Raw genomic sequence first — 17,733 nt, forward strand, 5'->3', positions numbered from 1 at the left:
GAAGCCCATTTTAAAACATATCTGGGATTTATTTAAATCAATTGTGGTACAACAGAAGATATGGAAATAATTTTCATGAAGGAGGAATTTTATATTTACAGTTTCCTAGGAACAGGGGAACACCATGCCACAGGGGTTCACATAAAGAAAGAACAGAGATGATCAGGTGGTGGACGAGAGTGAGAGCAAACATAGTCTAGAGCCTTTATTGAAATTTTGCAGAAAGGAATGGGTAAGTGAGACTAGGTATGCTAAGTTCAGGATTGGCTAGTTTAAATAATTTCAGTGTATGCTATAGGAGTAGCCCTTTGTTGTCTAGTACCTGCCCTGGAGGATTTAGGGCAAGGGGAAAACTAGCTTGGTGTGGGAAAGTTTGATAGAGGAAATAGTTGTGGAGAAGATAGTAGGAAAAGGGGGTGACATATAATGAGATGGCTGGATGGCATCACCAACTCAATGGACATGAGTTTGAGCAAACTCCAGGAGATGGTGAAGGACAGGGAAGACTTCTGCATGCTGCAATCCATGGGGTCACAAATAGTCAGACATGACTAAGCCACTGAACAACAGCAATATAGTTGAGGATGTGAATTCTGGATTGGTGGTTGGTATATCAAAGACATACTCAGAGGGGAGTAGTTTGCTACCTCTAGGAATTAGGTAGCTTGGAGAGGGGCAATCCCTCTAAAATCAAGGCCTCAATTCCAGGGCATCAGGAATATACAAAATAAGAACATATAGACAATAAAGATTGAAAATCATATTCAAAAGTAGAATAGAGAATAACTGGTTAAAAACATTTTAATCTTGTATCCTTTGAAAATTGTTGGATGTTTTCACTTAGGTAACTTATTTTGGATGCCTAAACAATTGTCTAATTAAAAATATTAATATAATTTAGAATTTGTTCTATGTTTATGTTAGGCAAGTTTTCACATTCCTGACATTTTGTATGCAAATAGAGGTCTTCCCTGGTGGCTCAGTGGTAAAGAATACACCTACCAATGCAGATGTTGGAGATATGACTTCAATCTCTGGGCCAGGAAGATTTCCTAGAGAAGGAAATCGTAACCCACTTCAGTATTATTGCCTGGAAAATCCCATGCACAGAGGAGCCTGGTGGTCTTCAGTCCATGGGGTCACAGAGAACCAGGCACAACTTAGCAACCAAGCATGAGCCTGAGGAGTTCTAGCAGTAAAATTTCACCATGAAATAATATTCATAGGAGGATTTTGATAATGTTCTCTGGATTTCCTTTACATCATTAAGTCTAATAGTCATTATTTTCTCAATTTTGCTTAGAGACATATTTTGTTAGAGAAATTTCTCCATGAAGACCCTCCAGAAGGGAAAACTGGTTAAAAAATGTTGCCATCTGTATTTAGTCACAGAACTAACTACAGAACTTTAAGACATTCAATTTCTCTATATCTCAGTTTCTTAATTTGAAAGATGACTTACAGTAATTTCATCTCTGACATCTTGTTATGCTACTGCAATGTTGACTCTATCAGCCCTGGAGTTTTATATTTTAGCTCTGAGTTCCACCTTTCAAGCCATCTGCTCAAATTTTCATGATTCTTACTTGTACTCCAGCCCCAAGTTACACATTTAGCAGTCATTTTGAACCACATAACCCCACATCTCCAGGTCCTGCCCCTTAGAACCAGAGTGGATCATGAGACAAGAGATTGCCCCTCACATCCAAACTACCATATTTGAACCCTTTTTAGGGAAGACTACATAAAAAAGTCCTGTGGGGCTAGACCCATAATATTGAGACTTGGAGCTATAAGAGTCTCTATTTCAATGTTAAAATTAGGCAACAGAACAAACTAGAAAGCAAAGGTTTTTAAAAAAAAGGAGGAGAATGAGGAAGCAAAAAATTGATCTAGAGGTAAAGAGATGTGAGACGGGGCTTTCCCTGGTGGCTCTGTGGTGAAACTCTGCCTGCCAATGAAAGAGACATGGGTTCGATCCCCGGTCTTGGAAGATCCCACATGCCTTGGAGCAACTAAACCTGTGCATCCCAACTACTAAGCCTGTGCTTTGGAACCCAGGAGCTGCGACTCCTGAAGCCTGCACACTCTAGAACCTGTGTTCCACAATAAAAGAAACCACTGCAATGAGAAGTCCATGGACCACAACTAGAGAAAATCCCACGCAGCAACAAAGACCCAGAATAGCCAAAAATAAAATAAGAAAATTAATAAAATAAATAAACATTTTAAAAAAGAGAGACATGAGAGGTGGAGAGTCCTAGCTCTTAATAGCTTCTGATCCTTCTTCTGTGGACAAGATGAATTGTCCATGTTGGTGTCAATATGATTCCTTTGCATTTTTCTAACTACTCTCCCCTCCCCCATATACTTTTTGATGGTAAAACTCAGGTTTATGTCTGTTAATTATAGCAAAAGGAATCCCAGCATGGTCAGATACAGAAAGACTTAAAACACTAGAAGGAGAGTGACCAGGTGAAGAGAGAATTCAAATCAAGATCTCATGATTTTAGATCAAATGTTTATCCTGGAAATTAAAATACTCTAGGGGCAGGAAGGCTTCAAGCATTTGAAGACTATCATATGAAAAGCTATATTATATTTTATTTACAGTGTTGTGTTTGTTTCAGGTGTACAGCAAAGTGATACAGTCATATATATATATATATATAAACAAAAGCAGTTTCCATCTTTTGATGGGGTGCTCATGGTTTATAACATAAATGGCATTACTTTGAGAGAGGGATAACTTAGTTATCGTATTGGTTTTTTTTTCTTTTTGCAGCTTGAGGCAGTTGTAAATTAATTTAATATAGCTTTTTACAACTGTGTATTCTATAGTATTTTTTCATTTGGTGAAATTTTAACTGTTAATGTTTTTGGCATTGTGCTTTGTACCATTTATTAAATAAAAATTTTAAAAAAGTAAAGAAATGTAAAAAAATAAAAAAAAGAAAAGCTATATTATCCAAAATCACTGCAGATGGTGATGGCAGCCATAAAATTAAGACGTTTACTCCTTGGAAGGACAGTTATGATCAACCTAGACAACGTATTAAAAAGCAGAGATATTACTTTGCCAACACAGGTCTGTCTAGTCAAGGCTATGGTTTTTCCTGTGGCCATGTATGGATGAGGGGGTTGGACTGTGAAGAAAGCTGCTTGCTGAAGAATTGATGCTTTTGAACTGTGGTGTTGGAGAAGACTCTTGAGAGTCCCTTGGACTGCAAGGAGATCCAATCAGTCCATTCTAAAGGAGATCAGTCCTGGGTGTTCATTGGAAGGACTGATGTTGAAACTGAAACTCCAATACTTAGACCACGTGATGTGAAGAGTTGACTCATTTGAAAAGCCCCTGATGCTGGGAAAGATTGAGGGCAGGAGGAGAAGGGGACGACAGAGAATGAGATGGTTGGATGGCATCACCGACTCAATGGACATGGGTTTGGGTGGACTCCAGGAGTTGGTGATGGACAGGGAGGCCTGGCGTGCTGTGGTTCATGGGGTCCCAAAGAGTCAGCCACTACTGAATGACTGAACTGAACTGAATACTATTTTTTGTTTGACTGTATATGTGGCTGAGAGCCATGGGGAAGCAGATTTCAACTCAGTTTAAAAATCTTCTGAGCTGGTCCATAATGGTTTGTAAGTTTTCTGATACACACTGAAATTTGTTTGTTCCAAATAGATGTCCTCATGGTAGGGATAATGTAGAGATCAAAATTTGTATAGACAATTGACTAAAATAATATAAATCTTATTTCAGTTTATTCAATTCATCAATATTGCCAGATAACAGTGACCCATTCCATATGGACCTACTATAACATTATATATTTACTCACCTCAGTTAACACTTGAGAATATATTATTTTCTACTTTTCCTTATTATTTTGTTAGTGTAGGCTTCATCTTCCCAATGAGACAATAAATTTCAGATTTTAAGAATTCTACTTATGTATCCTAACAGAGATGAACTAAGTAGATACTGAATTGAAATTAGTACAGAAAATTTTAACAAAGCCTTGGAAAAATACCTTACATTTAAAAAGTAATTTCTTCAATTGATGCTGGCATTATCACTATTTCTCCCTCTTTTATGCTTCCTCAGGGACCATAAACTCTATTAACAAAATTACCCTTCTTCCAATAAGTTACTTTTTCCAATTTTTGTTGACATACTTGTGTTCTGGTATGTTGAACATATTACAATAGTCAATTAGCCCAAAGAATAACATTTTTAACTGTATGATTGTCTCTTGGATCTTTTAGAGTAAAGATGAGTCATTTAAGTTTGACTTTATTTTTATTAACTCCTCTTAATCCCCAAAAGTCCTGCTGCTGCTGCTGCTGCTGTTAAGTCACTTCTGTCGTGTCCGACTCTGTGTGACCCCATAGACGGAAGCCCACCAGGCTCCCCTGTCCCTGGGATTCTCCAGGCAAGAACACTGGAGTGGGTTGCCATTTCCTTCTCCAATGTGTGAAAGTGGAAAGTGAAAAGTGAAAGTGAAGTCGCTCAGTCGTGTCCGACCCTTAGCAACTCCATGGACTGCAGCCTACCAGGCTCCTCCATCCATGGGATTTTCTAGGCAATAGTACTGGAGTGGCTTGCCATTGCCTTCTCCACCAAAAGTCCTACTATTGCATTAAAAATGAGTCCCAGGTGTACTGTGTATACCCCAAATACAGGTATAGTTTCAAACATGTATCAACAGTTTCCATGGATGAAAATATGGGCTTGATTTCACATGATTTGTATATATGGCTATATAAAAATGAGTTAATACTTTTCTTTAAGTATTGAGTTACAATTTCTTCCACTTTAAAAACAAGATGGATTTAATTTTGCCTTGTTTCTCCCTGGCTCCTGGGTTTTAAAAATGATTTAAAATTTTATTTTTAACAACAAAATAATTAATTGCATGTTGTTTTTCCATTTAAAGATGTTAAACCATGAAGATAAACAAAAAATCTTCATACTTAAAGATCCTAGTTTCTTTCCTTACTCATAAAATAACCACCTTAGCAATCTTATTTACTATATGCTGCTGCTGCTGCTGCTGTGTCACCTCAATAGAGACATAGAAATGCATATAGAAAAGTATATTGCATATATTTCCATAAATCTTGTATATCTTTCTCCATAACTTTCTTTACTATAATTTTTTTGGGGGTTGTTACATTTCTCAAAGTGATATTACCATGCTATTTTTTATAGTTGCATTGTACTTCAACATATGGCTATATCATATAGGTTATTTAGCTATCTCTATGAATAAAAACTTTGATTGCTCTTTTATTCTCTTTTACTTGCTCTTGTTTACTCATATGGGCATGGTCCTCTAGGGTAAATAACTGCCAGATTACTGGACCAACACTTTTAACATATTAATTGAAATGGCGTTAATTAAAATTCTACCATCAAGTGTATTAGAAAACTTTTATATTTAAAATGGATAACCGATAACCAGTAAAGACCTACTGTATAGCACATGGAACTTTGCTCAGTGTTATGTGACAGCCTGGATTGGGTGGGGAGGGGGGGGTTTGGCTGAGTCCTTTTGCTGTTCAGCTGAAGCTATCACAACATTGTTAAATAAATTCACGGGATTTTCCAGGCAAGAATACCAGAGTGAGTTGCCTTTTCCTTCTCCAGGCGATCTTCCCGACTCAGGTCTCCTGCATTGCGGGCAGACACTTTACCCTCTGAGCCACCAGGGAAGCCCAAATACTAAAGAAGTTTAAAAAAAAATTAGAAAACTTTTACCTATATCCTCAGAAAAACTGCTGCAGCCTAACTTTATCATTTTTGCTAATCCAGTGGGTAAAAAACAGAGCATTATGATTTACTTTATATCCTCTTTTTTGTAAATTGTGACAACAGAGTTTGTTTATGATGACTCACTTTTTTGATTGAGTTATGTAGTCTGGAAATATTTTCTTTATATATTTGGCATGTTTTCTTCTCCTTGTTTTTCATTTATTTTTAACTTTCTTTTTGATTTTTATCTTTTACATGTAAGATTTAACTTCAGGAAGAAGTTTTAAATTTAGATGTAGCTAAAATTTCAAACACTTTTTTCTATGACTTTGCATTTAATGTTTTGATTTTTGAAAGTGTTCCTGACACCAAGGATATTAACAAAATAACCTATGTAATAGTTTAACATTTCCACATTTTACCAAAATTTTTATTTAAAAATTTAATCCATAGAGAGTTTATTTTTTGTGAATCATATGAATAAATAGCCAGGTTTTCAAACATTTGATTGAATAATTTATCTTTTCTACTGATGTGAAATATTTTGTCTATTAAATTCAAATAAATGCATAAGGGTGGGTCTGTACCTTTTATTATGTTCCATTGATATATTTATCATATATTTACTAAACCAAATAAATTTTAAAATTTTGATTTTATGGCTTGTGTTCAATTTCAGTATAGCGAATCTTTAAAAATTTTTCTCTTCAGAATTTTCTTGGTTCAGCTCCATTGTTTTTTTTTCTTGAGTTAAAGTTAGTGATTAATTTGTAGAGTTTTATTTTAAAAAATGTTTGGATTCTTATTGAGCTTTTCTAGAGAAGAGTTGATGTCTTTCAAATACTGAATGTTTTTCCAGCACAAGTTCTGTATCCCTGTTTATTTTGTACCTTTCTAAAATCCTTGTAATATCCTATTGAACTGTTCCTTTAGCTGTATTCAGTTCAGTTCAGTTCAGTTCAGTCGCTCAGTCGTGTCCGACTCTCCGTGACCCCATGAACCACAGCACGCCAGGCCTCCCTGTCCATCTGTATTACTGAGTTTTAAATATATATATGGTTGTTATTTAAAAAGGCTTCCTTTTTAATAATATATTTACTTATTAATTTGTGTTACTACTATATAGGAAACTCAACAATTTTATATTTACCCTGAAGCAAATTGCTTGACTGTAATCTTGCATCAATTATATTTAGTTTTATACAGTATTTTCTTCCTGGATTTACTGCATAGAGTAACACACTGAAAAAGATGATCACTTTCCACTGTTTATATCTGTGTGATTTTTGTTTTCTGGATTTGGTCTTACTTCACTGGCATGTGTTGTAGTGGCATCTCCTGGAATGTTTTTGATTTTACAAAGGAGAGTTCTTAGATTTCCTTTCCTTAGTTTAGAGTCTTAATAACATTTCTGGGCCACATATATTTCTCTGCTCTGGAACAACTTTCATAATACTGCATTTATCTTTTTCTGAAGGTTTGGTAAAACTTGCCAGTAATAACTTGCATTTTAATGTGTGTATTGAGAGTTTGTATATGTTCCTTTATTTTCCATAATGACTACTTTGCTTATTCTTGAGACAAATTTTATAATTTTATAAAAAGAAAATGACTTTAGATAAAATGTCAAATTTAAGTTATACATGATTTTCATATTTTTTGAAACAAATCTTTGGATAAAATTAGGTGTTCCTTATAATTTCCAGATTGTTGCTGGGTGAGGTCGTCAAGAGGATGTGATGGCCAGTTGACCTGAAAGCTGGACCCAGGTAATCAAAAGCTCTACCCTCTCTTCCTTACCCACTGTTTCCATGCTCTGGGAGCCATTTCCAAGAACTCGGCCCTGAGATATCATGTGTCAATCATCTGGATGGCCTGGGTGACTTGAACCCAGTTAAGGCTTCTACAATTGTTGAAGATTCTGACAGGTGGATGCTGAACTGTTCTCATCTTGCTGCCTCCCAAGACAAGTCTCATAGACAAGTCTCAAGACAAGTAGGTTTCTTTGTTTATATATTTATTTTTTCTTCTTTTGGCCATGCCGGACGGCTTGTGGGATTTTAGCTCCCTGACCAAGGACGGAACCCAGGCCACGACAGTGAGAGTTGAGTCCTAACCCTTGGACTTCCAGGGAACTCCCTCTTTGCTTACTAAACCTGCTATCTACCAATCTGAAGTGGTCTGCCTCTTGCTTCCTTCGGCCTCTCCTTGCCTTCTGTGTCTGGGGTCAACTTGTGAACCAACAATTGTTTATTTGTTACATTGCTTCTTCTTTTTTCTTAATCAAATTTGCTGAAGGTGTACTGTATTACCTCATGATGTACTACAGTGAGCTTGTATTTTATGAGGCCATGGCCACATTCTCCATTTCTCTCTTCCATTTTCTCTCCTTATGCCATTCACCTTTTTACCCCTTCACCTTCCTTTTTATCCTCTTCCTTATTTTTTCCCTTCCTTTCTGTGTGGAAATATGGAACTTAACTGGGTCAAATAAGTTCCAAAATGTCCCCTTAGTCCCACTTTAAAATATTTCTAGTAAGCTTTTTGGTTGTTGTTGTTTAGTAGCTTAGCAGTAGTTGTCTGACTCTTTGCAACCCCATTGACTCTAACCCACCAAGCTCCTCTGTCCATGTGACTCTCCAGGCAAGAATCCTGGAATAAGCTGCCATTTCCTTCTCCAGGGGATCTTCCTGGCCCAGGGATAGAAACTGTGTCTCCTAAGGGGCAGGTGGATTCTTTACTGCAGAGCCACTGGGGAAGCCCCCTAGTAAGTTTTTAGAGTTAAATATATAGTAGCTTGAAAATAACACATATAAAATTTCTATTGTGGTTTATGGAACTATTTTCCACCAAAATTGATAGAGTTGTGAATTTTTAAAATTATTCCAAACACATCACAATAATTGGAATTTTTACTTTAATTATCCTCCAAAGATATTTAAATATTGCTTCTTCCATTATTTTCTCTCATCTCTTTTCTGATTATTCATTTGTTTCAAAGAAATGGCTTCTTGCATTTCAGAATCTCTGGTCAATAGTTTTATTTTTCTATTGGAATTAACCCAGAAAATAGTTCAACTAGGACTTAGGACTGTCTTGTTAGCAGTACCACAGTAATTTTTTTTGTCAGTCTTATTATTCCCAAATGTCTTGTTTTGTTCCAAATATTGAAAGAGTAGTAGATTTCTAAAATATATATTAAACTCTATATGAAAAACCCAAGTCAACTAACAAATGAAATCATTTCCCCCTACCATTAGATATTTTAAATGAGATGTCTTCAAAATCTGCTGTACATTTCTATCTACTTTTGAAATTTGTATGATCAAGAAGATATGTTGTCTATTGCTTATAAATTCTTTTTCTTCCCTTTACTCTCTTTTTTTTAATTGGAGGATAATTACTTTATAGTGATGTGGCATTTGAGTCACATTTAAAAGTTTTTAATGTTTTAATGATAAGATATAATACTCACCTTCTAAACTTGTTAACCCTGTGCACATTTTATTAAGGGGCAATTTTAATGTTTATATTTTACATTCCAAGATCAAAGGAAACTTTTTATTATGATGATGAAACCTTCAAGATAGGCTTTACACAGTTAAATATTGTGCAGAGGTTAAGATAATATTCCAGTCTTATTTCAAATATCTCAGAAAAAAAGTATTAACATCACAGAATCACACATAAAATAACACCTTTTATGAGAAGTCTTTTTCTGGAAAAATTATTTCTAAAAAATGTTTTCAGACTTTTAACCTTAAGTTTGCTTTATATATATAGACACATGGATTCTTTCTTACACCATTTTAAAATTCCTTCTCATTGCCTTTTCATAATATGGTTCTAACAAATCTTTTATTAGATACTAAAATAACATATGGCTTCCCGGGTGGCACTAGTGGTAAAGAGTACAGCTGCTAATGCAGGAGACTTAAGAAACGTTGGTTTGATCTTTGGGTTGGGAAGATTCCCTGGAGGAAGGCATGGCAACCATCTCCAGTATTCTGGTCTGGAGAATCCCATGGACAGGGGAGCCTGATGGGCTATGGTCCCTAGGGTTGGAAAGAGTCAGACAAGACTGAAGCAACTAAGTACAAGTGCACACATTCTTGATATACAGTTATTAGATTTTCCCATGAAGACACTCATGCAAATACACAGCAGATAAGTTTATTAACTGTACACATAATTATTCATTATTCATTAAGTGGATGTGGATCATCATAAAGGTCTTCATCCTTATCATCTTCCCGTTGAGGAGGAAGAGAAAGAGGAGGGTTGATGATCTGTCTCAGGGATGGCAGAGGTGGAAAATGTAGAGGAGATGCAAGAGAGGCAGGAGAGACAAACAGTGTAAGTTTATGGAAATACATTGTAATTTCTGTCTGACTTTTTTGCTTTTATATTTTAAAAAATTTTTCCTGTATGATACCAATTCTCTTCCATCATTTGCTTTAGTTTCACCCATATCATAGAAGTTCCATGTTATTTTGTTGTTGTTGTTAAGTTGCTAAGTCGTGTCTGACTCTGCAACTCCATGAACTGCAGCACACCAGGATTCCCTGCCCTTCACTATGTCCCACACTTTGTCATACTCATGTCCATTGAATCCATGATGCGATCCAACCATCTCTTCCAGCACCACAGTTCAAAAGCATCAGTCCTTCAGTGCTCAGCCTTCTTTATGTCGTAAAAGAAGTTTCAAAAGCATTCTTGAATAATTGGAACATTTCTGTCAGATTGTCTAATGTTGCTTTTTTTTTTCTGGCACTGCTTCTATATTTTCTGATTTGGAAGCCCTCATCTCCATTGCTTGAAAACTTCCCATCTTTTAAAAATTATATCCATAATTTCTTTCATGATTTCAATGGACTCTGTCATATATCTTGTAAAGTCATGTGCAACACGTAGACACAGTTTTGTGTCCCCCTCCCCCAGCAAGGGGTTATTGTTTGGGTTTAATGGATTTCACAGATTTTTCTATAACACTGATGGCATCTTCAGTGGTGTAATTCTTTCAGACTTTCATGATGTTGTTTCTGTTAAGTTTCTTTTCCATAGCGTTAACAATCTTTTCCATAAATCACCATGTGTAATCAACTTTGAAGGTCTTTATGACCCCCTAATCTAGAGGCTGAATAAAAGACATCGTGTTTGGAGACAAGTAGATCACACTGATGCCTTCAGTGCTGAACTCATGGGGTTCTGGGTGGTCAGGAACCTTGTCCAATATGAAAATAACTTAAAAATGCAGTTCCTATTGGCAGAGTATTTTATGACTTCAGAGACAAAGCACTGATGGAACCAATCCAGAAAAAGCGTTCTTTTGGCCAGACCTTCTTGTTGTATGATTTAAAAACTGGCAGCTGGTGTTTATCTTTTCCCTTAAAGGCTGGAAAATTATTGGCTTTATAGGTAAGGGCAGTCCTGGTCATAAACCTGGCTACATGGCACAAAACAGTAGAGTTAACCTGTCCTTTTCTGCCTTAAATATTGGTGCTCCCTTTCTTCCTTACTAAAAAATGTCCTCTGTGACATTTTCCCCCCTGAATAGAGTGATTTTATCTGCATTAAAAACTTGTCCAGATTTTATCTGCATTAAAAACTTGTCCTTTCTCTTCAACAATTTTCTTAATAGTGTCTAGGAACGTGGCTACTACCATTTGGTCAGCCAAAACTCCTTCTCCTGTCATCTAGACATTTTAAAGCCAAATTGTTTTCTAAAATTATCAAACCATCCTTTGCTGGCATTAAATTCACCAGCTTTGGATCCTTCACCTTCCTTAAGTTTTCATAAAATCACTGTGTTTTTTCTCAGATTATATGAGTCTAGAGATATGCCTTTCTTATAGCAATCCTGCGCCCACATAAAAGCTGCATTTTCAATATGAGATAAAAAGATATTTCAAAAAAAGTACAAGGTTTTCATCCTGATACCATAGTTGCAGGTATGTCTTTACACATTTTCTTTTCTTTTTTTGCAATAGCCCTTAGTTTTTATTCATTTATCTTGCAATGGTTCATAACCACAGCTGCATACCTCAACTGTGGCATGTAGGAAGCAATCCAAATTTTTTCTATAATGTCATGACTATTCTTTTTGGAAGCATTTTCAGTTTTACTAGTAGTACATTGTATGCATTTCATGGTGTGAGTTAAGGCTTGCAGTATTGCACTAAACACAATAAAAAATACACAAGGACCTCAAGAGATCACTTTTTACTGTGATATGTAATTTATTGGAGAAGTGAACTACTCACAAGAGATGATGAGCATTGCATGGCGTTCTAAGTGACTACTCATTGCAATAACAAGAAGTGTCTACAAAGTTATTCCAGTAGTGCACTATGTATTAATTTTAGATAGTTTTATGCAGATATGATTTAACACTACATATTTACATTTGTCTACATTCCTTTTTCCTGCAAATGGCACCATGTGTGATCTGGAAATATTTGTGTACCTAAGTTTTGATAAATCTTAAGCTTTTAGAATAGATATTTATATATTTTGTGGTAGTAATAAAATAGACTATTATCTACAAATATTTTGGGTATTCATGACATGCCTAACTTTTTCTTAATTGAAAAAAAATATTTCTAGGCTACATGGTTCAACTGCAGGCTTTTCACAAATTGTCACAAATCTCCAAAAAATGTCCCAATATACTTACTGAGGAAAATGCTGCATATAAGTAGATCCACACATTGTTCAAAGATCAACTCTAAATGATAATTTCTGTGTAATCTTAAACACTACTGGTAGGATCTTCCCCTTGTTTGGTCTAAGAGGAGTTAGAAAAAATAAGACACTGAATGAAATTGTATAAATGAAAGAGAAGTCCATGTACTGATGAGGGTGGAGAGTAATCAGAAATGGATGGGGAAGAGAAAGAGTTCCTGAATAAGAAGAGAATGGGAAGATAGACACCTTGTTTCCAACCTAGTTCCTCCTGACATTTGGAAACCTACTCCACAAGTCTTAGACTTTTATCTTTGTCAACATCAGAATTGCACCCTCAGCTTGAGAAATGCTGAGACTCATGTCAGATCTCCTTTGGGGAGATAAGCAATAAACAGTCAATTGAGGTGGAAATAGATGGAGAGCTGTTCAATATTGTGCCCGTAGAATAGCTTGTTATATTGACAAAATAATAAAACATAAAATCTAGCATAGGTAATGCAATATGGGAATATTTCAGAACCATATTGGCCACATTATAATGGCAAGTATAAAGAGTACCTTCTTATTGAATCAAGTGCCCAAAGGAATTATTTCCTGGTCTTTTTTCTGCATCATTTCACTCTTTTCAAGCTGAACAATGTTGCCTTAGCAACTGAAGAAAAATATATCTTGGACACATCTGTTGTTTATCCTGCATCATTTCAAAATACAATTTGAATGTGCTGGCATGCAAAGTGATCCTTAATTTAATGAATATACAGTTTTCACAGAATTGCTATAAAAAGTTCTATTTAAATTAGTTTTCCATATTGTAGATTGTTAGGTGTGGAAAATAAATATCCACTGTTAATGGAATATATTAACATAATAGCTGCCTGATTAAAAGTGAGATGTTTATATAATGAAATCTGACCCAGAAGACAGCAAAATCACACTTACTTCTCATATTCAGTCAACAATATCAATGAAACATTTAAAGAGATGTATTAGTACATATTTAGTTATTTTAATTATGCATCAAGCTTCATGCCATGTACTTCAATGACCCAACTAATATTTTATAATAGCTTTGTTCCTCTTTAGAGCTAAGTAAACCTAATCATGTAGAGCAACTTTAAAATTAAAAATTCACTTCATTTTAAGTGAATCTGATTATAAGAAGATTTGGTCTTATCAAATATATTTAATATATTTCTCCTCCTCCAGTAGAAGGAGGGAGAGATACTTCAGTGTGCCAGGCATTGCCTCTGGGGCCTTACATACATGAACTAACTGTCTGAATGTCCCCTGGAAATATAAATTATACATATAGGCATAATTCATTTTATTGTGCTTCACTTTCTTTTGCTTTGCAGATACTTTTTTTTTTCTTACAAATTGAAGGTTTGTGGCAACCCTATTGCAAAGAATATATAATCAATCTGGTTTCAGTATTGACCATCTGGTAATGTCCATGTGTTGAGTCATCTCTTGTATTGTTGGAAGAGGGTATTTACATTCTCTTGTCAAAACTCTATTAACGTTTGCCCTACTTCATTTTGTTACTCCAGGTATCTCTTGACATCCCACTTTTGCATTCCAGTCCCCTATGATAAAAAGGACATCTTTTTTTGACGTTAGTTCTAGAAAGTCTTGTAGGTCTTCATAGAACCATTCAACTTTAGCTTCTTTGGCATTAGTGGTTGGGGCATAGACTTGGATTACTGTCATAATGAATGGTTTGCCTTGGAAATGAACAGATCATTCTGTCATTTTTGAGTTTGCACCCAAGTACTGCATTTTGGACTCTTTTGTTGACTATGAGGACTACTCCATTTCTTCTAAGGGATTCTTGCCCACAATAGTAGATATAATGGTCATCTGAATTCAAATCATCCATTCCAGTCCATTTTCATTCACTGATTCCTAAAATGTCGATGTTCACTCTTGCAATCTTCTGTTTGACTGCTTCCAATTTGCCTTGATTCATGGACCTAACATTCCAGGTTCCTATGCAATATTGTTCTTTGTAGCATTGGACTTTACTTCTGTCACCAGTCACCCAATTGAGGCAGGTCTATCACCACTATTTATTTTAACAGCAATTGCTCACTTTGAGTTTCTGTTTCATATTTAGATAATTCTCACAATTCAGAGTTTTTCATAAATATATTTGTTGTAGTGATTTGTGATCAGTGATCTTTGATACTACTAGTATAATTGTTTGAGGGCATCATGAACCATGCCCTTGTAAGATGGTAAACAATGGGTAAATGTTACATGTGCCCTGCCTATTCCACTGATCAACTGCTCCCTCCCTTATCTCTCTGTCTTCTCAGGCCTCCCTATTTCCTGAGACACAACAATATTGTAATTAGGCTAGTTAATGACCATACAGTGACCTCTCAGTGTTCAAAAAGGAGGAGTAGGATGTCTCTCACTTTAAATCAGAAGCGATAAATGATTAAATTTAATGAGGAAGACATGTCAGAAACTGACATAGGCTGGAAACTAGGCCTCTTGAGCCAAATAGCCAAGTTGTGAATGCAAAGGAAAAATTCTTGAAAGTCTCCAAAAGTGCTATTCCAGTGAACACTTATGCAAGAAAGTGAAACAGCCTTATTGCTGATATGGAGAGAATTTTAGTGATCTGGAAAGGTCAAACCAGCCATAACATTCCCTTAAGCCAGAGAAAGGCCCCAACTCTCTTCAGTTCTATGAAGACTGACAGAGGTGAGGAAGGAGCAGAAGAAAGGTTTGAAGTTATCAGAGGATGGCTCATGAAATTTAAGAGAAGATTTCATCTCCATAAAAATAAAAAGCACAAGGTAAAACAGTAAGTATTGATGTAAGAGCCATAGCAAGTTATCCAGCTGATATAGCTAAGATAATTAATAAAAGTGGAGATTATCAGTGTAGATGAAACAACCTAATACTTGAAGAAGATCCTGTCTAAAACTTTCATAGCTACAGAGGAGAAGTAAATGCCTGGGTTCAAAGCTTCAAAGGACAGGCTAACCCTATTGCTGCTACTGCTGCTGCTGCTAAGTCGCTTCAGTCGTGTCTGACTCTGTGTGACCCCATAGACGGCAGCCCACCAGGCTCTCCCATCCCTGGGATTCTTCAGGCAAGCACACTGGAGTGGGTTGCCAGTTCCTTCTCCAATGCGTGAAAGTGAAAAGTGAAAGTGAAGTTGCTCAGTCATGTCCAACTCTTTGTGACCCCATGGACTGCAGCCTACCAGGCTCCTCTGCCCATGGGATTGTCCAGGCAAGAGTACTGGAGTGGGGTGCCATCGCCTTCTCTGAACCCTATTGCTAGGGGCTAATAAAGTGACTTTAATTGAAGGTAATCAAGGCAATGCCTCTTTCCTGTTCCAAAAACACCAGGGTCCTTAAGAATTATGTTAATTCTGCTCTGCCTGTGATCTATAATGGAACAACACAGCCTGAATGACAGGGCATCTGTTTACAACATGATTTATTGAATATTTTAAGCCAACTGTGCAAGGAGATCCAACCAGTCTATCCTAAAGGAAATCAGTCCTGAATATTCATTGGGAGGACTGGTGCTGAAGCTGAAATTTCAATACTTTGGCCACCTGATGTGAAGAACTGACTCATTTGAAAAGACCTTGATGCTGGGAAAGATTGAAGGCAGAAGAAGGGGGTGACAGAAGATGAGATGGTTGGATGGCATCACTGACTCAATGGACACGAGTTTGAGCAAGCTCCAGGAATTGGTGATGGACAGGGAAGCCTGGCGTGCTGCAGTCCGTGGGTTTCAAAGAGTCAGACATGATTGAGCATTTGAACTGAACTCAAGCCTACTGTTAAGACCTACTGCTCAGAAAAAAAAAAAAAAATTCCTTTCAAAATTTTAGTGCTTATTGACAATGCACCTGATGACCCAAGAAGTCTGATGGAGATGTACAATGAGATTAATGTTGTTTTCATGCCTGCTAACACAACATTCCTCTACAACTCATAGAAAAGGAATAATTTTGGCTTTTAAGTCTTAAATTTCTTTAAGAAATACATTTTGTAAGGTTGTAACTGCCATAGGTAATAATGATTCCTTTGATGAATCCAGACAAAGTAAATTGAAAATTTTATGAAAAGGATTCATCATTCTAGATGCCATTAAGAACACTCATGGTCCATGGGGAAGAGGTCAAAATATCAACATTAACAGGAGTTTGGAAAAAGTTGGTTCCAGCTATCATGAATGACTTTGAAGGTTGAAGATTTCAGTGGAGATAGTAACAGCAGATGTGGTGGAAATAGAGAACTAGAATTAGAGTGGAACCTAAAGATGTGACTAAATTGCTGCAATCTCATGTTAACACTTAAAGGAATGAATACTTACTTCTTATGGACAAGTACAGAAAGTGATTTCTTGAGATGAAATCTACTCCTGGTGAAGATGCTATAAAGATTGTTGAAATGACAACAAAGGATTTAGAATAATACACAAACTTAAAACAGTGGCAGATTTTGCAAGAATTAACTCCAATTTTGAAAGAAATTCTACTGTGAGTAAAATGCTATTCAACAGCATTGTGTACTATAGAGAAATCTTTTGGAAAAGGAAGAGGATATTGATGTGGCAAACTTTCCACAGCCCTAACCCCCCAACTTTCAGGAACCACCACTCTGATTAGTCAGCAGCTATCAACATCAAGGAAAGACAATCCACCAGCAAAAAGATTATAATTTGCTGAAGATTCAAATGATGATTAGCATTTTTTTAGTAATAAATTATTTTGAAATTAAGATTTTATCTTGTTTTTCAGATATAATTTATACATTAAATAGACTATAAAAAACTTTATATACACAGAAAAACAAAAAAATCCTATGACTCAATTCATTGAGATATTCACTTTGTTACTCTGGTCTGGAACTGAACCCACAATTATCTTTGAGGTATATCTCTGTGTTAAGGCCACATTACAAAATGGAAAGAGAGGCACAGAGAGATTAAGTGATTTTCTTAGAATTATAAATTCATCAATGGCTTTTCTTGCTTTTCAATCCTGGGGCCAGTGTGTCACCTTTCACCCTTTCCAGCATGCTAGACTCTCTTCTTGCAGATATTTTTGCAAGGTTTATTTTATTTTTATTTTTAGATTAAATGTCTAGATACTTAAATGAAAATACATTGCACTACTGTTTGTTTTCTACTTTTTTCACTTGTTAGATGTTTTCTTTCCTGTCATTTCTTGACTTCTTTTCATCAGACTTTTTCTCATTCTAGTAGTTTTACCTTTATTAGCCTTAAGAGTTAAATAAACTTTTATGACT

This window comes from Moschus berezovskii, chromosome 1 (assembly GCF_049115385.1).
Source record: "Moschus berezovskii isolate FMDL1 chromosome 1, NW_MosBer_1.0, whole genome shotgun sequence".
NCBI lineage: Eukaryota > Metazoa > Chordata > Mammalia > Artiodactyla > Moschidae > Moschus > Moschus berezovskii.